The sequence below is a fragment of the Myotis daubentonii genome, chromosome X (genome assembly GCF_963259705.1).
Source record: "Myotis daubentonii chromosome X, mMyoDau2.1, whole genome shotgun sequence".
NCBI classification, from domain to species: Eukaryota; Metazoa; Chordata; class Mammalia; order Chiroptera; family Vespertilionidae; genus Myotis; species Myotis daubentonii.
This window is the reverse complement of record NC_081861.1, coordinates 54,870,135-54,897,663: the sequence shown is the minus strand read 5'-3', so window position 1 is coordinate 54,897,663 and position 27,529 is coordinate 54,870,135. Positions and strand designations below refer to the sequence as shown.

General features: G+C 37.5%; 1 protein-coding gene across 1 annotated transcript in view; it reads left to right on the top strand.

The window, feature by feature from the left end:
- Positions 1 to 27,529, top strand: part of IL1RAPL2 (interleukin 1 receptor accessory protein like 2) — a 632,274-nt gene that overhangs the window by 240,250 nt on the left and 364,495 nt on the right. The window lies entirely within an intron of this gene.

Sequence of the window (27,529 nt, the reverse complement as noted above, 5' to 3'; positions counted from 1 at the left end):
CTGAGGGGCCCCAGATTGCAAGAGGGCACAGGCTAGGCTAAGAGTCCCTGGGCCTCTAGTATCTGGATATAAAGCAAAAGCTATGCAAGACTACACTGAAGAAAGTTTTGGGATATAAAAATAAGATTATAATAAGAATTCCAGAGTCTTACCCTATATCTTACATTTTAATCATATAAATAATTTGCTACTTAGAATTTGCTCTAATGCTATGCAAATAATAAATAAAAATGGGATTATATAAATTAGCATAATGATAAAAATTGTAAAAATAAGCTTCAAGTTAAAAATGAGTTATAGCCCGACCACTGTAAATCATTGGTTCAGCATTGACCTGTGAATCAGGAGGTCACATTTTGATTCCTGGTCAGGGCACATGCCCAGGTTGCAGGCTTGATCCCCAGTAAGGGCTGTGCAAGAGGCAGCTGATCAATGACTTTCTCTCATCATTGATGTTTCTATCTCTCTCTTTCCCTCTCCTTCCTCTCTCTGAAATAAATAAAAACATATTTTTTTAAAAAAAGAGTTATAGATAAACCTTAACATGGGTAGAATTTTCAATATTCAGAAGATAAACAAATGAAATTTGTGTTATTTTGCTCTATGAAAATAATTAATCAATCTGGCAGCTTAAAGATACCATAGACATCCCGTACTATTAAGAGGTTTGATTCAGATTGTACTTATAAAATTTGGTGACACAAAACAATGGTTTTATACATTTAATATACTTCAGAGTAAGCTATCAAGCCTGGTAAAATGCAGATTTTTCAGTCCCTTACCAAAGAGACTGATATTCATTGGATTTGACGTTGGCCCAAGAATTTGCATTTTAAAGAATAAAGCAAGGTGACCACAGACTACTTTTAGCAACTTCTGAACTCTGCTACTGTAGCATGAAAGCAGCCATAGACAATACATAACAAATGAGAATGACTATATTCCAATGAAATTTTGTTTAAAGAAACATGCCCAATGCTGTGTTTGTCCCATGGGACTGACATCATAGTAAGCATAGTTTTCAGACCCTGACCACTGGCCTAAAGAATTAACTCTTTTTGCAAACTTAAAACTTCCCAGGAATTTTTGGTAGCTGGTATAAAGTTTATGTGTCAGAGAAGCATCTATTGGTCAACTGTGGTAGTAAAACCCAGTTCCATTTACAAAATAAAGAGGGAGAACAAATTTCCTTAAGTTGTATACACAAATTAGAGTAATTCTCACGACACATTTCCTCTAGACAATCTTTCTAGATTAACCAAGCCCCATCTCCAGTTAGCCAACACACTCTCTTGCTTATGTTTTTCTCCACGATCCATATTCATGATTCAAAAACCCTCTATAATAGTATGGGACAAGGGGATTTAACAAAAACCATTTTGATAAAGCAAGGATGGAATACACCTGGCATTTGTGCTGCCATTTCCATTTTTTATGCCAATGGCAGACATTGCCAGCCATTTACAATACTCTTTCCTTCTGAGTACATATACGGCCACAAAATCTTTATTAAAAATTCTAGTTATTAATTGTCAACTGACCAGAGTTGGGATGTGAGATGAAAATTATGTTATTCCTTAATAAATTAGACTTGTTATGTGGTATTTTTATTACCTGTGGTTATTTAGCTGGGAAATTTAATATTACTTCTATTATATCTTAATCAATATAATTATGAGCCTCGCACAATGGCGTTCCATAGTATATATTTTGATCAGTTGTCATTGTTTTCCTGTTAGAATGTAAGTATTTTAAATTCAGGGACTATGCCTAATATATCATGTTATACTCTAAGATTATCCCATAAACAGTTGTTGACCAGATTTATATAGAATTTTTAAAAATTAGAATATTAGTGTTAATTACTATGATATCATTAGTATACTAAAAACCACTGCTAATAGTAAATTAATAAAGTAAATTAATAAATTAATAGTAAGTTAATAAATTAAAAATGTAATAGTAAATTAATAAATAAAAAAATATGTTATTGGAAATTTGGAAATTGAAGAGACTTTGGTTTACTTTTTTGGTCATATATCTACAAAGCTATAGCAATTCTTTAAGATAACATTTTAAATCAATTTGGGTTTATACTATTAAAATATGTTTGGCTACATAATCAAAATGTTTGCTTACTAAGTACATTATAGTTTATAGCATTAAATAGACTCAGTTGCATAGTGTAGTACTTACTCTGCAAACTAATTATGTCATGCTAGCTGTTTTAGTAAAATTTGTTGAGTAAAACTTGAAGAAAAATTACCATTTAACAAAGCAAAGCAAGTTTTAGAAAATTTATCATTTTATCCTGGTTCATAAATCTCATATGTAATATGATGTCATTTAAATATTTATAAGCCCTAGCTAGTTTTGCCCAGTGGATAGAGCATCAATCTGCAGACTGAAGGGTCCTGGGTTCGATTCCAGTCAAGGGCACATGCCCAGGTTGTGGGCTCAATCTCCACTAGGGGACATACAGAAGGCAGCTGATCAATTATTCTCTCATCATTGATGTTTCTATCTCTCCCTCTCTCTTCCTCTTTGAAATCAATAAAAAATATATAAATATTTATAAGCTGGTAGTGTGTTACTTTTGGTAGGACTGATTACTCAAAAAGGTTGACCAAAAACTCCAATTAAAACTAAGTGAATAGGACTAATGCAATCCTACCAGGTAGTTTACCCCAAAGTTTCTAGGATATGACAACCAGTAAATGGAACTTATCCAGTGGCATGTCTGAGAAGTAATCTCCATCAGACACCCAGCTTTTTACCTAGCAAATTTGATAGAAGCTCAAATACCAAAATAAAAGAGAAGGACATTGGCATCCCTTTATATCTAGTATGTGTATTTCAGCACCAAAAACTCCCATATAGACAAAATATATCCTCCAGGTTTTTCTTACAGGCCTATTGCCTCAGGAAACTTTATCTCACCTCTGATAGTTTCAAATATTCCTACCAGAATCTGACTTGTTTATTTTTAACCAATTTGCTTCTATTGGAATATGAAAAAATATCTTCTTACTACTCAATGAAACTGTCAACAACTTAAAGCAAAGAGAAGGCATTTGTTAGAGGTTCTAGGGAGAGCCATCTCCAGAAACAATATGTTCCCCGCTTTTATAGTTCTGATGTCTGTCTTTGAGACATATAAGAACCTGTCCACTCTAGGTGTTCTTTAGTCTTGACACTTACCAAGAGAATACAGGAAGTAGAGGGAGTTAATAAGTGAATGTAGAAGAATTCAATACATGCAAATTATGTACAAATTACACATGAGAAGAAATAGTGGAAAATAAATGTTGGTCTACAGCAAGCCTTGGGAAGGAAAGTCAGGTTAAGCAATCTGTGATGAGAGCTTTGAATATATTGCAGGAATTCAGATTCAGGTGGTTTTTGGACATGCTTTCACCAAAACTTTGACCAGGCTTGTAAACTACTATTTAAAAACTCAGTTTACCAAAGAACCCTCATGTTCCAAGGTTTAGGTAAGCTGTATCAGCTACCAGTAAATTTGGATAGTAGATTCAATGTCTTTAGTCTGCATTTTCTGTACTTTTCTCACTCCAGAATGTTCCCACCATAAATGCCATATGTGGTTTCAATATACTCCCCATGGATTCAAACCTTCCCTCTGGAAAAATCACAATATATGGAAAAGATTTATGGAGCCCATTAAAGTGTTAATGATGAGTAGGATGGTTCAATGCATTTCCTTTCTTCTGGAGATGTGTCTTGGGTGAAGAAATGACTTATTTGAGCAATTTTGGATATTCCTCAGTTACGTAGAAGAGGTATCAATAATATAGCTGGGCTTCTTACTGCCACTTAAATCACAGTACCTATAGGCAATTAACCACTCATAAAGTCGGCTCTATGGCTGACTATGGGAATGCAGGTAGGGAAGTTGGGAGAAGCTAGCTTTCCCAATGTTTTCCCAAAGTTTACTAAGCTTTTTTTTCTTTTAGTCAATTAACTTTGAATTTGTTTTCTTCAAATGAAACTATGATGTAAGTGCTAGAGTGTTCTGAAAGACTTATCCCAAGATTTTCTAGAAAAATAATGCATATTTTATTTTTTGTACAATGTTATTCTGGGAGAGAGATTGGGAACATTTAGAGAGTTCAAGACAAACCCTAGGATATAGATCCAATTATAAAATGCCAGCCAAGCCTTGGGTAAGCTGCTTATCATCCTTAGAGAGCTCATTGCTAAATCAAATGACCAATTTGTTGTTTTTAACCCAAATCAAGTTATTTTATCCATCCAAATAATTATCTGGCAGTTGGCATATTTATTGATTTTTTTGTTTTTCTTGGTAAGAGATGGGAAATTAACACTTGTAATATTATAGCCCCATGCTTGAGCCTTAATCATTAGATCAATTTGAATTGTAATATACAAAGCTATTCTTGACCTTAATAAATAGCTTGCTCATTGGTATAGAAGATACAATTTTATTATCCTTTTTATTACTTTCCATATAGTTCCACAAGTTTTAATATTCTATTCCAACCATTCTTAGTTATGAAATTGATAGACATGCCTATCACTGAGCACAGTATCAATGTGTTTTCCCCACAGTGACTGTATTTGTACCCAGTGGGAATTGAAAATCTTAACTATTTGGCTGGTCCCATTTATCTTAGCTTATTAAAACTATTTTCCATGTGGTAGGAATTCCTATTTAATTTTACTGAAGCAAGATAAATCAATCTAAGTGAATTAAATGTTTCTATTCATTGTTACATCTACAAAATTAGGAAATTTGGTGGAATTAATATAAGATAACATAAATATGTCCTCTACTATTCCATCAAGAAGTAAACATCTATAATGCTATGTTTATATTTAGATTTGGTTCTATAACAATAATGCCTTACATCTGATAGCACTTTCAAATTCACTTATATGAACTTAATTGATCCTTGCAAGTCCCTTATACATTTACATATTTACTGAGTTTATGCTAAATGTCTGCAATGGATAGACAGTTCAAGGATTATTGTCCCCATTTTAGAGAACAAAAATTTAAGTGATTTACCAAAGGTTACAGTTGTAAAGTTGGGACAGAATTTCAAGTATTTTGACATTAATCTTTGCATACTTTCGTGCTACCTCTTGTAATACAAGTACATGGTCTATCCTTAAATGCAAAAGTTCATAATATGAATATAGCACCCAAAGCATGATCCATAAAATAAAAAAATGATAAATTGGAATTCACCATCATTCAAAACTTTGCTCTGTAAAATGCATTGCTAAAATAATTAAAATACAAGTCACAGAGTAGGAGCAAATATTTGCAAATGACATATGTAGCAAAGTACTTGAATCCAGAATATATAAAGAACTCTCAAAACTCAATAATGAGAAAACAGCTATCCTATTAAAAAGAGATTGAACAGGCACTTAACCAAAGAAGATATACAGATGGCAAATAGGAATATAAAAAGAAGTTAAACATTATTAGTCATTAGGGAAATACAGACTTAAACCACAGGGAGCTATGACTACAAACCCATTAAAATAGCTAATATTAAAAAATACTTATAGTGCCAAGTCCTGATAAGGATATGGAAGAACTGGAACTGTACATGAGTATTTATAGCAGCACTATTCATAATTTTCAAAAAACTGAAAACAGCCTAAATGTCCTTAAACAAGTGAATGAATACACTCTAAACACACAATGAAATGACTTTCAGAAATGAAAAGGAATGAACCATCAACACGTGCAACAGTATGAATAAACTCAAATGTATCATGTTTGGTGAAAGAAACCAGACACAAAAGATTATAAACTGTATTACACTTAGGCAACATTATGAAAAAGGTGGGAATATATGGAGAAAAAAAAGATATGTGATTACCAAGGGGTTAAAGATAGGAAAGAAGACTGACTTTTTATGGACAGCATATGAGAAGTCTTTGGGGTATAGGAACTATTCTGTATCTTGTTTATGGTGGTGGTTACAATACTCAATGCCTGTGTAAAAACTCATAGAACTATGTATCCAAAAATGCTAATAAGATAGTTATTTCACACTAATCATTATAGTTAAAATTTACCCTAGCAAAAATTTAAAAATAAGTGAAGTTTGAATTATGTATTTCTTTACATTTATCAGCAACACTTCTCCAGGTATCTAATCTCTCCTCAGTTCCTTATGTCAGCTTTCAGGATACTATCCAAAAAACCAACTCACACAAATTCAAATGACTTCTAATGGCTACACATGTTTCTTCTAGTAGGGTCATTTTAATTTGAACAGGTTACCAAAGTCTTAAGTTAAAGTAATGTATCCCAGTGAGGGGGATTCCAAGCATTGAACATTGGGTAAAGAAGCCATGTAGGGAAGAAGAGCCAGGACAGCCTCCTATGCATTTTTGCTTAACTTTTCAAATTTTATGTTGGAGGTAGTGTAAGACTATGACATAGTCAATGTGGATATATATATATATATATATATATATATATATATATATATATATATATATGTAATCTGAATGCATTCAGGCTAGGAAAGGAAATCATAGTTGGAATAAAAACAAGTATTTTGAAATCTTAACTTCTTAATAAAAGAAAGCACTTAATTGATGACTCTTTATATCAAAACTAGAGGTCCAGTGCACAAAATTCATGCACTGGGGCAGGGTGTGTTCCTCAGCCCAGGCTGCAACCTCTCGAATCTAGGACCCCTCAAGGGATGTCTGACTGCCGGTTTAGGCCTGATCCTCTGACTGCCTGTCGAACATCTCTCTCACAATCTGGGACTGCTGGCTGCCAACTGCTTGCCTGCCTGCCTGCCTGCCTGATCGCCCCTAACCGCTTCTGCCTGCCAGCCTGATCACACCCTAACCACTCCTCTGCCAGTCCGATAGACGCCTAATTGCTCCCCTGCCAACCCAATTGCCTCCAACTGCCCTCCCCTGCTGGCCTGATCACCCCCAACTGCCTTCCCTTGACGGCCTGATCGCCCACAAGTGCCCTCCCCTGCCAGCCTGATCACCCACAATTGCCCTCTCCTGCTGGCCATCTTGTGACAGCCATCTTGTGTCCACATGGGGGCGGCCATCTTTGACCAAATGGGGGCAGCCATCTTGTGTGCTGGAGTGATGGTCAATTTGCATATTACTCTTTATTAAATAGGATTCAGAATATATGCAAGTTTATTGTAAATGTAGATATACATACAATGGAATAATGGTCAGCCATATAAAAGATGAAATATTGCCACTTGCAACTATCTGAATGGATCTTTAGAGTATTATGCTAAGTGAAATAAGTCAGTTGGAATAGGAAAATAATTGTAATTTCACTCATATGTGGGATATAAAACAAAAAGCAACAAATTCATACAGACAACAGAGTGGTAGTTATTAGAGGGGAAAGGGGTTGGGGGGAGCTTGAAGGAGGAAAAGGGCTCAAATATATGGTAATGGAAGGAAACTAGACTTTTGGTGGTGAGCACACAATAGAATATACATTATTGAATTATAATGCTGTATACCTGAAATTTATTTTTAACTTTTCGAGGAACCTCCTACTATTTTCCATAGTAGGCTGCACCATTTTACACTGCCAACAACAGTGCAGAAGAGTTTCCATTTCTCCACACATTGGCCAACACTTGTTATTTGTTGACTTTTTGATAATAGCTATTTTGACAGGTATGAGGTGATATATACCTCATTATGGTTTTGATTTGCATTTCCATGATGATTAGTGATGTTGAGCATTTTTTCATATGTCTGTTGACCATCTGTATATCTTCTTTGGAGAAGTGTCTATTCAAGTTCACTGCCCATTTTTTTAATTTTTTTTTAAAGTTGCATGAGTTCTTTATATATTTTGGATATTAAACCCTTATTGAAATGCCATTTGCAAATATACTCTCCTATTCAGTAGTTTGAGTTTTCATTTTTTTAAAAAATATATTTTATTGATATTTTGCAGAGAGGAAGGGAGAGGGATAGAGAATTAGAAACATTGATGAGAGAGAAACATCAATCAGCTGCCTCCTGCACACCCCCCACTGGGGATGTGCCCACAACCAAGGCACATGCCCCTGACCAGAATCAAACCCGGGACCCTTGAGTCCACAGGCCGACACTCCATCCACTGAGCAAAACCAGTCAGGGCGAGTTTTCATTTTTATGATGGCTTCCTTCACTATGAAAAAAACTTTTTAATTTGATATAGTCACAGTTGTTTGCATATAAATTGATTTTAATAAGGTATCTAATAGCAATATTAATTTTTGTAAAATATAAAATGTTTAAAGTAAGATGTCATCTGTAATTTATTTATTTTTAAAGCTAAATTTGCCTGTCATTTTCCTTAAAGTGAGATCCACCTACAAAAGGACTGGATGATTTTGAATACTGCAGAATTTATTACTTATGTCCATTTCATTCTTATTGATACTAAATTCAGGTAAAGTAGAATTTATAAGCTAAGCTACAAACAGTATAATGAGTTTCTGTACATCCGTCATACAAAATCATGTTTATTAGATCTCAGTAAAATTAATAGAGGGAATTAAATTAGACCAGCAGTTCTTTCCAAAATGACCCCAGTAACAATGTTTGTAAATTGGAATATTATACCTATACTAGAGGCCCAGTGCATGAAATTCGTGCAGGCGGGGGTGTGGGGTCCCACAGCCCTGCCTGCACCCTTTGCAATTTGGGACCCCTACACTTTTTTCTTATCTAGCTTACCACTTCACATTTTAAAAAAATAACTGAAATACCACCTACTCTAGGAAATCCTCTTTGAACAAATATCTTTATAATCTGTATTAAGTATTTTCATAGTATATAATTCTTTTTCTTTAAAAGCAACTTAGAGTGGATGCAATGTGCTTCTCATTCTTTCATCTGAATTTTTTCTTCTTGCTCTTGTAATAGCAAAGCTTATCCAATTTACATTTGCCCTTCAAGGGCTTATATTTGGTTCAGTTTCTAGTTTGCTCCCTGCTTTTTTTTTAAGCAATAAATTTGGTTTGTGATAGTTAGCCTTACTTGTAACCAAGCCTGTAGGTCTCCCTATCTGAATATTTCTATAATACCTATCACTTTAGCATACCAGAGATTGTGTTCATTTATAGAAAATAACAATAAATGTCACTTGATCATTTGATTTTCTAGTAATATTTTATAGCAAGATGTATTATTCTAGTAATTTAACTATTACAATACCGAGGCGTGCAGAAATAAATTACATTGAACAATAAAGAATGACTCGAATATCAAAGCATAGTACACTTAGGACCTCTCTTGTCCTGTGCCTCAGATATCATAGCATATTACCCAGTTCACATGGAACTCAGTTTCCTTTAAAATAGGAAGGGATCCCATACTCATGAAGCAGCTACTTCCACACATATATTTTTTATTTAATTCATAGAACATACTCTTTGTACTAATTGTTAGAAAATCATCCTAGCAATTGCCTCTGTTCCTCTGTATTGTTGCCTTACATTCTGATGCCATGACTGCGCTTTTATCAGCCACTCACTCTAATAAGATTGTGAATTATTTAAGGGCAGAGATCATGACTTGAGCTTGTGTGTTCCCTGACATGGTGCCTAGATAAATACTCAAATGCCATCCAGTCCAAATGACTGGGATGAGAGAGGCCCACCATTGCTGGAGACCTCTGATTTTTATTTAAGGGGCCTCACTTGTTCTGCACCTTTACAGAGGGGTGAGTAGTGACTGAGGGAATTTGAGGAAACCCAGACAGAATTCTCTTCCTAAAAGATTTTGCTAAGCTGGTGCCAGGACCACTGGGCATTTGTCCAGTTAAAACCTGGACACACAGCAATAACAAAGGCACTGGTATCCTACTGATAATGCCTAAGGATCAAACCCCATCCATCAGGAACTCACCTCTGCAGTAAGGACCAGGCTGCTGCGTGGACCTGGGCTGGTGCTCCTAACTCTGGGGAGAGGGAGACTTCCCTGGCTGCAGGCTAGTGGCCTCGGACTCCTCACCACCCACCCAAATAGATCCATAGCGCAGGCTGGTCAGCGGAGCAGATTCTTTGACTGGGATCTCGGGGAGGCCTGGCCTGGCCTGTTTGCCCTGCGATTGATCGCGGGGATTCCTGGCCTGTTTACCCCGCAATCGCAAGAAGGCCTGGCCTGGCCTGTTCACCCCATGATGGGCGCCGAGCTGGGGGGCGTGGCCCCGGGCTGCCACTTGGTGCTGGTGCACGCGCAAGCGGCCACAGGGCAGGAACATTCTCTTCGCGCCTGCACTAATAGGCCCGGAGGGGCCAGGGATGTTCTGGGACCCAGGCTGCGCAGGGCCTATGTGCGGGCCTACAGGCTAAGAGTGGCCTGGGTCCCAAGGATGTTCCTGGGACCCAGGCTGCTCAGCGGCTGCATATGCAAATTAACCCACCATCTTTGTCAGGTTAATTTGCATACTCTCCTGATTGGCTGGTGAGCATAGAGGAGGGACGGTCAATTTACATGTTTCTCTTTTATTATATAGGATTGATTTTCACTTTCATGTCAAATTTTAAAAGTATTTTAGGTGCGCTTTGTGGATGCATAATGAATATGTTTCTAATTCTACTTTTTGCTGCTTTCCAAATCAGATGAACTGCAAACAGGAAATACTGAAACTATGATAGGGCATTTACCTTATCCATGTACAGGCAGGTGCTAGGAACTCCTAGTCTTGGATTGTATTTACCCAATCCCAATATCACTGATCAATTCCATTTAAAAGCACTCCAAACCAGTGCCTTCCTTGAGAGAACAACAGTATAACAGAAAATGTTACAATGGGTTAAAAAATAGTGGGATAGCTGAATGTTTAGTCACATCAATTTACCTTCACTTTGAATGGTTTGGATCTAGGAAGAAGGTTTTTGTTTTAGCATGACACATGAGTAAATTAATGATTTGATCAACATTTATTACAGTTGAGAAGTATGATTTGGGTAACACAATATCTGAGAAACCAGTAAAGCCACAAAATAAATTATTTTAACCTGATAAAGAGATAAACTCATCAAAACTAACAGCCAGAATAACCCTAATATTTTCATTTTATCAAAATAAAATGTCTGTGATTCAGTTTTTAAATATTACTAGCTTCTTGTTCTTTCAGATATTCTATGTTCTACCACCCCCTGAAACTTTAAGCATATTCCACTTTCCCCCAGATTCTCTAAGTAAGGAGATGTTTAAGATTAAATAAAGATTTGAAAATGATACAAATATGGATCACTTGAGAAATACTGACCTGGTTAAGTATCAGATAGGTATATATGGCAGGATTAAGGAGATGCTTTGGCTAGGAACATATGGTATAAGAAAGACATAAGATCCCAAAGCAACTAGCTTCAGATAAGGGGGTCAGGAATATTAAATCAGGAGATAATTAAGGAAAAGAGGTAAAAGATAAACTTGGTAACCCAACTCTGTTTTGAGGTGACATAAGAGATTAGTTAGGGATGGATTATCTGTGTGCATCAGAGAGAAGTGCTATGTGGGGAAAATGAGGCACGGGGATATAGAATTCCTTTTTGTGCTTATACTTTGGACTAAACTAACATTGCAGCTTTTGCTCCTGTCAGATGGGCAGTTTCTATTGAACTGCAACAAAGTTGACTTTGCTTAAAATTGAAGTTGTTGACATCAGAGTGACAAGATTTCAGGGTATTGCTATTGCATTCCTCCTCTCCCAATAGTTCTCAAGACCCAAAGAGAAGACAAATAACTGGGAATAAGGAAGTTGTACACACCTCAATTTCATGTAGAAAATAAGAAGCCACATAGTGCCCTATCTGCTGTCAGTTAGTGATCCATCTTTCTGTCCCTACCATATTGCAATTTGTGATATTGAACCCTACCTTTTCTGTGATGTTGGCTTGGCTATTAGTCCCATCTTGTATGATTATGACCTCACTTCCTATTTGCTGCATCTGCTTCACTTCATATCCTGATTAAATCCTGTGTTTCCAAGCCTAAAATCCCAACCACAAGTCCTAAGTGCCCCTCATATGAATGTTTGGTTTTGAAATTTTTACTTAGACTGTGCTCTGATTCCTATTGATACTGGCTCCACCCAAAGTTCCCAAGATCCTTACCCTAGCAATATAACTTTTTCTGAATAAGAAAAAATAGGTAAGAAGAAGGATAGAAAGGAAAAGATATTAAGGACTCATTAAGGTAGTTCAGATTTTGTTCTTTATTTCAGGAAATAAGAACCGTCTTCTCCTATAAAATGGTTTTTGATACAGGTTAGAGGAAAACATCCTGGAAAGGATGGATAATTGTGCTGGTCCAGAGTAGTATTGTGTAGGTCTGGAAAGGAGCCAGGCCCCATGAGGACAGAAAATACCAATGAGAACAGGATATGAAGTTGAAATCCAAGATTATCCTGCATAATGAAAAACATCTGGTGACCTTAGACAACTACTAAATTAAATCTGACTTAAAAGATGGTTTGGGGATTTAGGAATAAGAGTCCGCAGGTATATTTCCCTTTTACAACTATTTTTGACTGCAAAAAACAAGGTAAGAAATACCTGAATGAATGTCTTTTACAGCTAAATTGAAACATACAAGCTCACATTAAAAAAAGTCATGGAGTTATACTTTTCAAAATGAATTTATATACTAATACAGAAAAACATCCCCCAAATGACAGCACATGAAGAGTTGTCACCTTGGAAAAAGAATTCAATTTTAAATTGTCTGTATTAGAGACCTTGAAAGTCTTTAGTCACTTCATCTAATGAAAAATGGAGATGTTTGACTTAGTGACAAATTATCTGTCCAGCAGTGTTTTCTTTCTTCTATTGCTGCTTCAATCGCATATTTAGTGAATTAGTTGTGATTTATGAATAGTATTTTATTTATTTTTTTAATATATTTTATTGATTTTTTACAGAGAGGAAGGGAGATAGAGAGTTGGAAACATCAATGAGAGAGAAACATTGATCAGCTGCCTCCTGCACATCTCCCACTGGGGATGTGCCTGCAACCCAGGTACATGCCCTTGACCGGAATCAAACCTGGGACCTTTCAGTCCACAGGCCGACGCTCTATCCACTGAGCCAAACCGGTTCCGGCTATGATAGTATTTTAAACAATTCATAGTTTTTCTGCTGAAAATATGGCATATTTTAAGTATATTATCAATTTTAGGTTTAAGTGCAGCAGAATATATTCGAATAATCCTTCAGTAGTGAAGCCACAATTTATACAAATGGATTAATTCTATCTTTAGCCCAAGCAACTCTGACAAAAATGTCATTTAAAGTAATGTTGCTCATCATTCAAAGATACATTGTTCAATATGAAATAACTTTGTAGTTTTTAATGCCTGGAAAACATCTGTATTTGCTACTAACAATAACTTAAGCCAAATGTGGCCCTGAGGGAAGACTATCACCAAAAGTTTTAATTTTAAAATAAATAATAGGACTAAAAAACGTTTTGTTCAGAAATACAAACTTCCCTAAAAACTGGTTATGGAATATTCATGGAGTTTAAAGGTTTATTAATATAACTGTGCACCATGTTAATTGTTGGTAAATACAATAGACTGCTGTTTTACCTTAGGCACTATTAACTGGAGTCTGATGTTTATAAGATTTAGAGTGAGTGCCCTGAAATTTTAGAAGAAATTATATCAATTGAATATTTATTATTTTGTACTTGGTGTATTCCTCAGTGATATATAATAGTTTATAATCTTTTTTAGTAACTATCACTAAATAGATAAAAAATACAAGAGTCTGCTCATATTTTTCCTTCAGTATAACTCCCACATTTCACTACTGTATGGCTCTCAGTGCTATGTGAATGGTAATAGCTAGGTTCTGTAAATGGAGGAGAAATAATTTGGGAAATTACTATAATTGATAAGATGTCAGGTTTTCTCTTTGTAGTGCCAGATAGTGAAATATTCACTAAAGATCCTAGACCTTGAAGAGAACTCTCACCCTATATAATAAAAGGCTAATATGCAAATTGTCCCCTTGACCAGGAGTTCGACCTGGAGTTCAACCGGGAGTTCAACCAGGGGGCGGGGCCAGCTGGCCAACCACCTCCAGCCCCTCCCACCAGCCAACCCCACCCTTGATCGACCCCCCACCCCAATCGGGGCCTAGGCTGGCTGGCCAACCCCTGTGGTCCCTGCCCCCAGCTGGCCCAGCCCGATCGGCCTGATAGGGTAGGGCCAGCCAGACTCCACCCATGCACAAATTTGTGCACCAGGCCTCTAGTCCTATCTAATAAAGAGGGAATATGCTAATTGACCCTCATGCCATTGCAAAGATAGTGGCACCCACAGCCAATAAGGAGGGAATGTATTAACAGGCCCGCCCTCAAAGATGGTGGCGCCCATAGGCAATAAAGAAGGAATATGCTAACTGACTTCCCTGCCCTCAAAGATAGTGGCACCAATAGCCAATAAGGAGGGAATATGCTAATTGACTACCACACCCTCAAAGATGGTGGCACCCACAGCCACAAGATGGCCGGCAGGGGAGGGCAGTGGTGGGTGATCAGGCCAGCAGGGGAGGGCAGTTGGGGGTGACAAGGCCTGCAGGGGTGGTCTGTTAGGAGGGGCCAGGCTGGCAGGGGAGGGCAGTTGGAGGTGACCAAACCAGTAGGGGAGCAGTTAGGCGTCAATCAGGCTGTCAGGGGAGTGGTTAGGGGGCTATCAGGCTGTCAGGCAGAAGCAGTTAGGGGCAACCAGGCCGGCAGGCAGGTAAGCGGTTGGGAGCCTGCAGTCCCAGATTGTGAGAGGGATGTCTGACTGCTGGTTTAGGCCAGATCCCTGCGGACATCCCCACAGGGATCTGTCGTAAACCGGCAGTCAGACATCCCCCAAGGGGTCCCAGATTGGTGAGGGTGCAGGCTGGACTGAGGGACACCCCCTTCTTTCTCTTTCTGATAATTCATTACTGGTGTATACAATTACAACCAATTTCTGAATATTTATTTTATGTCCTGCTAATTTTCTGAATTTACTTATCAGTTCCAGTATTTTTTGGTTGGAATCATTAGGGTTTGCTATACAGAGTATTAGGTTATCTACAAAAAATGATGAGTTTTACTACTTCCTTTACAGTTTGGATGCCTTTTATTTCTTCTTGTTATCAAATTGCTATGGCTAGGATTTCTAGTACTATGTTGAATAAGAGTGGTGAAAAAAATTATCCCTGTTTTATTCCTGATCTAAGGGAAATGATTTTACTTTTTGCCCATTGAGTATAATGGTGGCTGTGGGTTTGTCATATATGGCCATTATTATTTTGAGGTATGATCCTCTTATTTCTACTTTGGTGAAAGTTTTTATGATAAATGTGTGCTGGATTTTGTCAAAAGCATTTTCTTAATCTATTGATATGATCATATATGATCATATGATTACTATCCTTCATATTGTTTATTTGGTGCATCACATTAATTAATTTGTGAATATCATACCAACCTTTCATCCCAGCAGGAAACAATGCCAATTGATAATGTTCTATAATCTTTTTAATGTATTGCTGGATTTGGTTTGCTAATATTTTGTTGAGAATTTCTACAACTATGTGCATCATGGATATTGGACTATAATTTTATTTATTTTAATGTCTTTATCTGGTTTTAGAATTAGGATAATGCTAGCCTCATAAAATTAGCTTGGAAGTCTTATCTGCTCTTGAATTTTTTGGAATAGTTTGAGAAGAATAGACATCATTTCAGCTTTGAATGTTTGGTAAATTTCATCTGTGAAACTATTTGGTTCAGGAGTCTTGATTTTTGGAAAAAAAATTATTACTGCCTCAATTTCATATCTGTATTCAGTCTGTTCAGATTTTCTGTCTTCTTGATTTAGTTTTAGAAGGTTGTATATTTCTAGGAATTTATCCATTTTTTACAGATTGTTTAATTCTGGGGCATATAGTTGTTTGTAATATTTTCTATTTTTCATAAAAGTATTTTTTAAAATTTTAATTTACAATTGGCATTCAATATTAGATTAGTTTCTGGTGTACAGCATAGTAGTTAGACATTTATACCACTTATAAAGTGAACCCCTCTTATAAGACCTGCACCCAACTAACACCATAGAATTATGTAATATTTTTTTTGTAATCCTTACTATTTCTGTGGTACCAGTTATTGCTTTTCCTCATTCATTTCTAATTTTATTTACTTGGGCCTTGCCTCTTTTTTCTTGATGAATATTATTAAAGGTTTGTAAATCTTATTTCTCTTTTCAGAGAACCACATTATGGTTTCATTGATCTTTTGTATTGTTGTTTTTATTTATTTATGCTCTGATCTTTATTATTTCATTCCTTCTACTCATTTTGGGCTGTGTTTGTTGTTATTTTTTTAGGTAATTTAGGTGTAAAGTTAGATTTTTTTATTTGAGATTTTTCTTGCTTCTTGAGGTAAGCATGTAACACTATGAATTTCCCTCTCAGGACTACTTTGGCTATGTCCCATATATTTTGGGTTGTTGTCTTCTCATTTTCATTTGTTTAAAGGTATCTTTTTATGTCTTCCTTGATTTTATTGTTAACCCATTGTTTAATAACATGTTATTTATCCTCCATGTCTTTGTGTGTTTCTATTTTTTTTCTTGTGATTCACTTCTAGTTTCATACTATTGCAGTCAGAGAACATGCTTGATATACTTTCAAAATTCTTACAGTCAATGAGACTTGTTTTGTGTCCTAACATATGGTATAGCCTAGAAAATGTTCCATGTGCACTTGAAAAGAATGTATATTCGCCACACCGGTTTGGCTCAGTGGATAGAGCGTCGGCCTGCAGACTGGGAGGTCCCGGGTTCGATTCCGGTCAGGGGCATGTGCCTTGGTTGCGGGCACATCCCCGGTGGGAGGTGTGCAGGAGGCAGCTGGTCGATGTTTCTCTCTCATCGATGTTTCTAACTCTCTATCCCTCTCCCTTCCTCTCTGTAAAAAGTCAATAAAATATATTTAAAAAAAAAAAAGAATGTATATTCTTCTGCTTTCGGGTGAAATGCTCTGAAGATAACAATTACATTTACATGATCTAGTTTGTCATTTAAGGCCACCGTTTCTTTGTTGATTTTCTGTCTGGAAAATCTATTCATACATGGGCTGTTAACATCCCCCACTATGATTGTATTGCTGTCAATTTCTCCCGTTATGTCTATCAAGATTTGCTTTATGTATTTAAGTGTTCCTATTTGGGTGCATAAATGTCTATAAGGGTTATAGCCTCTTGTTGGATTGATCCATTTATTATTATGTAATTTCATTATTTAGCTCTTATTATAGCCTTTGTTTAAAAGTCTATTTTATCTAAGTATTGCTACCCTAACTTGTTTTTTTATTCCATTTATATGAAATTTCTTTTTCCATACCTTTATGTATTTATTTTTGTTAATCCTCACCCTGAGATATTTTTTCATTGATTTTTAGAGAGAGTGGGAGGGAGAGAAACATCAAATTAAGAGACACATCAATTGGTTGTCTCCCACATGCACCCCGAGTGGAACCAGGGATCAAACCTGAAACCCAGGTAAGTACTCTTGACTTAGAATCAAACCAACAATCCTTTGGTATGTGAGCTGCCGCTCTAACCATTGAGAAAACTGGCCAGGGCCAATCCTTTTACTTTTTTACATCTTTTGTTCTGAGATGGCTCTCTTATATACAGCACATATTTGGGACTTTTTTTATCTTATCAATTCAGCTACCCTATATCTTTTTCTAAAATATGTTTTTTTATTGATTTCAGAGAGAGGTAGGGAGAGGGAGAGATATTAATATCAATGGTGAGAGAGAATTATCAATTGGCTGCTCCTGCATGCCATCTACTGGGGATTGAGCCTGTAACTCAGGCATGTGCCCTGACTGGGAATCTGACCTTGACCACCTGGTTTATGATTCCATGCTCAACCACTGTGCAACACTGGCTGGGAATGTCTTTTGATTGGAGCATTTAATCTGTTTAAATTTAAAGTTATTATGGATACCTACATATGTATTGCTATTTATTCTTTATAATTGTATTTTTTTCCCTCTCTCTTTTTCTTCTTAAAGGATTTCCTTGAACATTTCTTGCAATACTGGTTTTGTGGTATTGAATTTTTACTTTTTTCTCATCTGGGTAGCCTTTATTTCTCCTTCAATTTTAAATGACAGCTTTGATGTGTAAATTAACTTCAATTGTAGGTTCTTGCTTTTTATCACTTTGACTATTTCATACCAATACCTGCTGTTCTAAAATGTTTCTGAGGAAAAATCAGCTGACATCCTTATGAGATTTTCCTTATAGGTAGCTAACTTTCTTTTACTGCTTTTAAGATTATCTCTTTGTCTTCAAACTTTGCTATTTTAATTATGCTATGTGTTGCTGTGGGCCTTTCCGGGTTCATGTTGTTTGTGATGGTTTGTGCTTCCTGTAAATGTGTGTCTCTTTTCTTCACCATGTTAAGTAAGTTTTCCATCATTATTTCTTTAAATGGGTTATCAGTCTTTTGCTCCCTCTCTCTTCTTTTTTCTGATGTAGATGTTGGTGCACTTCATATTATTCCAAAAGTCCCTTAAATTATCCTAATTTTTTCTTTTTTTTTTCTTTTTGCTGTTTGGATTAGGTGTTTTCTGTTACCTTGCCTTCTAAATTCCTGACTTGATCCTCTGCTTCATCTAACTTACTGTTTATTTCTTCTAGTGTATTCTTAATTTCAGATATTGCATTCTTCATTTTTTAGTGGGTTTTTTTTTTCATGGTTTCTATGTCTTTTTTTTTTTTTTTGCGTTAGCTCTTTGTTGAAGTTCTCACAGAGTTCATTGAACATCCTTATAACCATTTTTTAAACTCTATATTTGGTAGCTTGCTTACCTCCACTTTATTTAGTTATTTTTCTACAGATCTATAGATTTCTCCTGTCCTTTTCTTTGAACAATGTTTCTTCATCTCCTCATTTCAGCTGCCTCTCTTTGTTTGTTTCTGTGTATGAGGTAGATCTGTTAAATCTCCTAGTCTTGGTAGGGTGGCATTATATAATAGGGTCCAGTGGTGTAGCCTCCTTGATTACCTGATCTGGGTGCTCCAGGAATGTCCCTTGTGTGGATTGTGTGAGCCCTCCTGTTGTAATTGAGTCTTGATTGCTCTCGGCCTGTTCATGCATGAAATTAACCTTCAGGCTGGCTGACTGTGTGGATCAACCTTGACCACAGTGTAGGAGCTGTTGTGCAGGTACTGACCACATGAAGTGGAATTTACTTCAGCAGGTCTGGTATAAGCCACGATCTCCCTCTGGATGTGCCACTTGTGAAGCTAATTGGATCCTTTTCTGATGTTGTCTGAAGCTCACCATTGGGTGTATTGATTCTAGGTTTTCTTGGGAGGGACTCTGGTGCAGTTCAATGTCAGATGCTGCATGTGACTGGCCCTGGGCAACTTGTTTGGTTCTGCCAAGTGATTGACTCTGCTTTGCCTGGGTGTGCATGGAAATTACCAAGTTGCATACCAAGATCAGCTTCCATCAACACTGAGCCCAGAGGAAGGTTAGCAAATGGCCCAAGTTCCGCCAAGATTTGCCTTTGCATGTTTCTGCCTGCCAGCTACTTGCTATGCTCAGTCACTCCAAAAGCCTCTGGTACTTGAGTTGTATGAGGAAAGTTCTCAGTGAGTCACCAGGTAAGGAAGTGAGGTGTTTACAAAATTGATACAGGTTCAAACTAGCTTCCAGTACTGGGTCCAAGGTCATGCAGACAAAGTCCCAGAGTACACCAAGGCTACCTACCATCTCTAGGTGCCCCCAGACATATGTGGTGGAGTGGATGTCAGAGAGTTTTCAGGGTAAGGAGAACAGAGTATATTAACTCCAAACTGATTAAGATTTGACCATGTGAAAGAAGGGCTCTGCACTAATTGAGTGTGCAAGAAAGAAATGGTCCCCACTCTAGACCCACAAAATTCAGTCTGTCCAGAATTCTATCTGAACTACCTGGAGAGCCAGAGCTCTGTAGGGCAGGGCTGGCAGGTATCCAGAGGATGGGGCTAGTGTATCTACCATGAGAAAGAGGCCCAGGTCAATCTCACAGGGAAAATGTCCTACACCCTGGAGCCACACATCTCAGTCATTAAAATACCTTGAGTCTGCCTGGACATCTATCCTTCTGTCCCAAGCAGCTGACTTCTCCATAGAGCATGAGCCTCACAGGGTGTGATGATAGGGAATAGACAGCATGGGGCTATTGCATTCCCCCAGGCTGAAGCCTTAAGGAGAAGATTGTCCCACCCAATAAGATGGTAACTCTGGCAACTGTCCCTTCTGCTCCCTAGAGCCACAAACCTGTTTCTCCTGAAACAATTCTAGTCTGCTTCACCCTCACTCTGCTGGAGCCTAGGGTGAGTGTTTCTGAAAGAGATTTTGTGCATTGACTTTCTTAGAGGCCAACTGGGTTTCTAGTATATTCCTGTCCCTCTCTGGTAGACAGAATTCCAGCTGTTTTTTGCAGCCAGATACTGTATGTGTACCTCCTCCTTGTTCTGGTGCTCTGGACTGAGGAGCCCAGTGCGGGATTAAGGCCCCACACTGAATCTACAGTGGCTGCTATACTGATGACTTTCAAGGTACTATAATTGTGAGGTTGTTGATTTTTAAGGCTAGCATGTGTTTGAGATTAGAGCATGTTAAAAATGCCACAAAACTCATTGTTATTACAGAGATCCAGCCATTTAACACTTCTTGGATTGGCATAGGCCTTTAGTTAATTTCCAGTGATCTGAAAAGATTGAGCTTGACAATTTTAGCCACTCTTGTCAATTCTTTTATAAATGAATTTATTTCTAAAGTCCTGGAAGAACTTTTAAAATAAATATTTAGTTCAACACAGAATAAATGTGTGTGGATATAGGTCTGTGTCTCTGTGTGTATAATCACTTTTTATATCTATAAATGTCACTTTATTCTATTAATCTACTTCTGCTTTATAAGTTTTGTCTGTGGTTTGGTTCTAAAATATTTATTTAAAAGATATATTATTTTTACAGATATTTCTGGCTTTCCTTTAAAGGTCAAACTCCCTTCTCACTTATATCATCATCTATAGTTTTGTGTTTGGCTTTTAGCAGAAGTGCAATATTCAAACATTTACCTTTCTACCTTGAACATGTGAGCAGGACACAAAGGATAATAATACAGCATGTCTTCAAGAGAGCAACAAGTCTGTAATAATAGAAAATCTAATTAAATATATTTAACTGCTCTTCATCGAAACTAAGGAAAATCCAAGACAAATAGCATGAGTGTTTGGGATGTGTAAGTGAGTGTATTTTTTCTGTTCAAATAATATGTAAACCTTTATTATAAACATTCTCTCCATTTAGTGTCCTAATTTGCTTTGCTATCTGTCAGAATCATGATCCAAACCAAGGATCTATATTCAGAAATAAAAAATATATAATCATTTAAAACCCACAGAGAAAAAAATCATTAGGCAAAAAACAAACAAATGAACAAACAAACAAAAAAAACACACTTGATGCTAATATAAGTGTGAATACATCCAATTTACCAATATAATTCTGAAATTCCATTATTTTTATGATGCATAGTAAAAAATTCTACTATTCCCCCTTGGGATACTAACGGATCCTTTGCTATCAGTTTGTCTAAGAGACAATCATGTTTTCTCAGTGCCTATTTTGACAAAATAGTGATGGGGGTAAAGTTTGGTCTTCAATGCCCACAAATTCTCCAGATTCAGTTCCTTGTGTTTCTTCTGTCACAGTACATGGGCAAGCAGGTAAGCCTTCTCTATATAAGGCTCTCCAAATGACTACAGACATGTCTTATAAATGGACATACTCATTTAAGAAAGGAGACATAAACTACAAGATGGGATATATACCCCAACCTGAAGAATCTTACCATATATCTCCTTGTAAAACAAAAGCAGATGATGCTCTCGTGTCTCTTTTCTGCCTTTCTAGAATCCTTTACCACCTTCTTCCCCCCCTCCTTTTCTCCTTTCTTTGTTCCTTTGTTCATTCATTCATTCATTCATTTATTCATTCTTTCTTTCCTTTTCTTCTCTTCCTTCCCTCCTTCAAGGCACATATGAAAAGTGTCTTTTTTACATTATGTATCTCAAATATGGAGTATTAATCACATCTATAATAATAAAATTATAATATTCAAATCGATCAAACAGCCAAACAGCTGAATGACCAGCCGGACATCCTTCCAGATGACCTTCAGGATGAAGCCGGGGCTGCAAAGGCCAACACAGCTGCCACTGCTGCGAGGGCTGAGGCAGCTGCTGAGACTGCTGCCTCAGCCCAAGGCAGCTGGGGCTGTGAAGGCCTACTCTTACATTAATTTATTGCATAGGGCATCTAGTAAGTACATAAATAACAACACACTATTCACCTGGGAATTTTTACAAGCAACAGAGGCTAGCAAGCTATATAATGAGCTTGCTGTAGCCTTTCCTCCTCCCTCACCCTGAATTGAAATATCAGGATCTGTGACTAAAACACTATAATGCTAAACAGACCAAAGCATCTAAAATTGTTTAGTTATCAATGGGCAATGACAGTTTCCCTGGTCTTTTCCATCTGAATGTTTTTAAAAGTCCAGTTAGAAACAATTGTATTTACCATATCATGAATTTTTACACAGCTATGGGCTAAAATTCAGTCACTTATCAGCTCAGACCAATTAGCAGGAAACAATTTTCTCATTTATCCGTAATAATTCTGTCTGTGAGCATATAAGGGAAATGTAGTTAAAATGTGTCATTTCAGTTTATCTCTGGAGAGAGAACATTGAAGGAATACAGACACTTGAGCAGACAAGTTTAAATCAATGTTTTGCTATGCATTTGTCAGTTTTCTTAAATATAAAGTATGAATTTCCTATATCATATTGAGCATTGAGATTTTTGAGATAAGGAGGAGTAAATCATATATGCAAAGTGACTAATACTTAGTGATTATTGTCGACTGCAGCTGACATCCAAGGAGAGTTTTCAGGGCTCCAAGTCCTGTGGATCCCCATATATAGCTACTTCATATTTAATAGACAGTTTTTTATATTGTCATTTTCCTTAGTGCCTTCTAGCAGGAGAACATAATCCCTTTTAGGTTAACTGTGTAGAGGGAGATAATTAAGGACTGGGGCAAGAAGATAGTGCAAATGAAATTTTATCACATGGGCTACTTTTTAAATTTCTTTTTATCATTGCCAAAATCTATTTGAGTTATAATTTTTATCTTACTAAATTGTATTCTAGTGGTTTGTAAGGGTTAATACTACTTCCAAATGGAGTACTTTAGTCCCTAAAATAATCTGAACAATCCCTATACATCTGTGTGAATTAATATCAGCCTGCTTTTCTTTTTTTTCCCCTGATGGCTCAGGCTATCTAAAGAGTAAGCTTACAGCCTGGACAGTGTTGCGCAGTGGTTGAGTATCGACCCATGAACCAGGAGGATATGGTTAGATTCCTGGTCAGGGCACATGCCTGGGTTGTGGGCTCAATCCCAAGTGTGAGGCATACAGGAGGCACCCAATCAATGATTCTCTCTCATCATTGATATTCCTTTCTTTCTCTTCCTCTCCCTTCCCTGAAATCAATCAACACTAATAAAAGAGAAAAATGGTAATTGGCATACGAGCTACCCTTTTCATTGGCTAATCAGGGCTATATGCAAATTAACTGCCAACTAAGATTGGCAGTTAACTGCCAACAAGATGGCGGTTAATTTGCATATGTAGGCACAATGCAGGGAGGCGAAAGGGAAAGCAGGAAGAAGCCCCCTGCCACTGACAGTGATTGTAAACCCAGGGGGGAGCTAAAAGATGGGGGCCTTTGCCCTGCCCCCCAGCCATGATCGGAGAATCAGGTGCCTTTGCCGCCCTGGCCAGTGATAGCAGGAAGTAGGAGTGGAGCCAGTGATGGGAGCTGGGCACGGTCGAAGCTGGCAGTCCCAGGAGCTAGGGGTCCCTTGCCTGGGCCTAAAGCGGAGCCCACGATCGTGGGGCTGCTGCAGCTGTGGGTCCCCACTGCCCAGGCCGGACGCCTAGGCCAGAGGTGTCAGGCCTGGGCAAGGGGCCGATCCTGCGATTGGAGGGTGATGGGGGTCAACGCCTGAGGGCTCCCAGTATGTGAGAGGGGGCAGGCTGGGCTGAGGGACACTCCCCCACACACACACCCAGTGCACGAATTTCGTGCACCGGGCCCCTAGTAATATATATATAAAAGCATATAGCTTCTCTTAAGCAACCTATATTTTTAAAAAATTACTAAACTTTCCTTCATAAGTAGTTTATTTCATTGTGAAAAATAATCCTATCCTGTCATAATTCACTGCACTAGAAGTGAAGTGAGTAATAATAGAATACCTATACATAAGAGGCCCGATGCATGAAAATTCGTGCACTCAGAGGGCCCCTCAGCCCTGCCTGAGTACTGACCACCAGGGGGCAGCTCCTTCGTTGAGCATCTGCCCCTGGTGGTCAGTGTGCATCATAGCCACCAGTCGTTCCAGGTCATTCCACCATTAGGGTCAATTTGCATATTACCCTTTTATTATATAGGATTATTATATAGGATATCAAAGCCTAAGCAACCATTAGGACCGAATGACCAGTTGCTATGACGTGCACTCACCACCAGGTGGCAGACTCTCAATGCAAGAGCTGCCCCCTGATGGTCAGTGTGCTACCACAGCCAACCTCCCACAGCCAGCCAACCTCCCAAAGTCCCTCCCCCCACAGCCGGCCAGCCCCGATCGTCGGCCAGGCCAAGGGACCCCCCACCTGTGCACAAATTTGTGCACTGGGCCTCTAATAGTTTAATAGCAAGAAAAGAGGCAGAGGTGAACTATTGGCAAGAGGTCAAGAGGTATATGAATGTTTAATTCAACATATAGAAGAAGAACACAATATCTAGGTATGTAGGTTTTGTATGTGTGTGAATTTATGTGAGTGTGCATTTGTGTGTGTGTATAATTTATGAAATGCAGATCTTTAGGAAATAAATCTTCTTAGAGATGCTGTTCTGTTTGTTCCTAAACAAACTGGATAGGATACAGGAAAACATCAACCTTCAGCTATCCTCTTGGTTTGCATAGCTCTCCTTCTCTGCCCCTCCCTCCCATACAAATCTTTCACAGGGAATCATTAATTCCACATGCCTGGGAATAATCCCCAAATTATCTCATTACTGGGCTGTTTAGTGCTATCAAAAGTTGGATTATTAAGGACCTGTGTGAGGCCTTGTTTCCTGATAATGAAGGCACAATGGCCATCTGGGTGAAGATTAATATCTCACTTGGGGTTATGTAATATTTTCTTTATTTTATTCCAGTTAGAATCCTCCTTCCTAATTTTTCAAAATGCCACTGAAACCCATTTCATGAAATTTCAAAATAACTTGATGGTGATGAATCACTTTTAGAAAGAGAAATTTTGCTGAAGCTATGGATTTGCATTCCCCACATCATTTTACTTCAAATAAGGAATGCTTGAAATTTATACCTAAACAGCATTGTATTTTGACCTTATGTATTAAAAAAAAAAGTCTCTTAAGATAGTGCTTGGTTTTACTTACACTTTGTCATTATGTGAAGAGAGAAAAAAATATTGTCTTCTTGCACTTATCTATTTCTAGTCAGTTTAGAACTTTTAAGACATATTTTGTTAAAATACTATTGAAAAGTTAAGGTCAGCCCTAGCCAGTTTGGCTCAATGGGTAGAGCGTCAGCCTGCGGACTCAAGGGTCCCGGGTTCAATTCCAGCCAAGGGCATGTACCTTGGTTGCAGGCACATCCTCAGTAGGGAGTGTGCAGGAGGCAGCTGATAGATGTTTCTCTCTCATCGATGTTTCCAACTCTCTATCCCTCTCCCTTCCTCTCGGTGAAAACTGAATAAAATATATATTTAAAAAAAGGAAAACTTAAGGTCAGAATCATTGTTCTCAGAGACAAATATATGCATTTTCTTACTATCTGGAAATTCATCAACGGGGCCTCAGAGAGGCAGTCCAGTTATTTTAACATCAGTGTTTTCTCTCCCACCACTCTTTTCCAATATAATTCTTTAGCCCTGCATCAAAATTAATAAGTGAAATTATCCTGCCCCAACAGTTGTAGCCTTTTGTACAACTCATTTCATACTACTCACCCTTGTTTCAAACCTCTAGAACACTCCCGAACTGCCTCTTGTGTCCTGACCCCCATTTTCTCTCCCTTCTGGTAGGTATTAGAAAAACAGGGTCAGTTTTCTGTCTCATAAAATTCCTATCTAGAAATCACTGGGTAATCCAACCCCTACTTTGAAAGCCACTTAATAGTTTACTGTGTGAAATGTTATTTGATATAACAAGAAATAAGTGTTGTTAATTTGATAGGTTTTGGATAGCAGAAAGGATCACTACCTTTTTTCTTTAGCAGCAGTACATTTACCCTGCATGGAATAGGCAAATCCATGGATTTTTTTTTTTTTCAAAAATCAAGCCAAAGAGCCAAAGTGGTTTCTCTTTATTAGATAATCATCTACTGAGTACTCAGTGTGGTGTCCTTCCAATGTAGACCAAGGGATCTGATTGTTTGTGGAGACAATGAATGTTGAAGATGTGGTTCTTGCTCATAAAGACCTGAATAAACACTTGGCTTCCTTTGAAGGAACTTGATTATTTACTTTATAATTCTTCTAGAGCCTAAAAAGATGCTAGATAGTTTCAGGACAATGTTCTAATTCCAGTTTTGCTAATAAATAGGTATTTGCCTTTAGACAATGTCATTTTACATTTTTGGGTTCTTTTTTATATCAAAGTAGGGGTTTGGGCTAGATGCTTAATCTCTCTCTCTATCACACACACACACACACACACACACGCACACATATGCACACGCACACATTCATGCACACACACACACACATTCATGTGCCCATAAGAACCAATGCAAAGTAAGGAGCCAGTAGACACTATAATAAGTCAAAACCTGAATAGACATGGCTTCACAAGGGAGTTTTACCAAACCTTCAAAGAACAACTAACACCTATCCTCCTCAAACTATTCCAAAAAATTCAAGAGGTCAATGGGGGAAAAGGGAGACATATGTAATACTATATGTAATACTTTAAACAATAAAACACAAAAAGACATCCAAGAGGAAGGAACACTTCCAAGCTCTTTTTATGAGACTATCATCCTAATTACAAAATCAGATAAAGACACTACAAAGAAAGAAAACTACAGGCCAATGTCACTAATGAACATACATGCTAAAATCCTCAGCAAAATATTAACGAATCAGATCCAGCAATATATTGAAAAGAATATACACCATGACCAAGTGGGATTTATTCCAGGGATGCAAGGCTGCCACAATATTCGCAAAACAATACACATGATACATCACATAAACAAACTGAAAGACAAAAATCACATGATCATATCAATAGATGCAGAAAAGACATTTGACAACATCCAACACCCATTTTTGATAAAAACTCTCAGTAAAGTG